Source organism: Penaeus monodon, chromosome 23 (assembly GCF_015228065.2).
Source record: "Penaeus monodon isolate SGIC_2016 chromosome 23, NSTDA_Pmon_1, whole genome shotgun sequence".
Lineage (NCBI taxonomy): Eukaryota > Metazoa > Arthropoda > Malacostraca > Decapoda > Penaeidae > Penaeus > Penaeus monodon.
This window is the reverse complement of record NC_051408.1, coordinates 18,531,543-18,531,775: the sequence shown is the minus strand read 5'-3', so window position 1 is coordinate 18,531,775 and position 233 is coordinate 18,531,543.

The window sequence follows — 233 nt, the reverse complement described above, 5'->3', positions numbered from 1 at the left end:
CAGCTCAGAAGTTATACTTCTGAACTTCCGGTAATTATTTTTACTTCTACTCTTGTTGGTTCGCAGTATTCTATGTGAGCTGCTGAAATGTGCGCAATTATTAAAGCAGTATGATTAACAACATGAGTATTATCACTGGGAATGATGATGAAGCTATTGTCTTTTATCCATTGCCGGTGACGACGCTGTTGATGACGCCGGCGATTCTACCTGTGTGTTTGTATGTATTTATA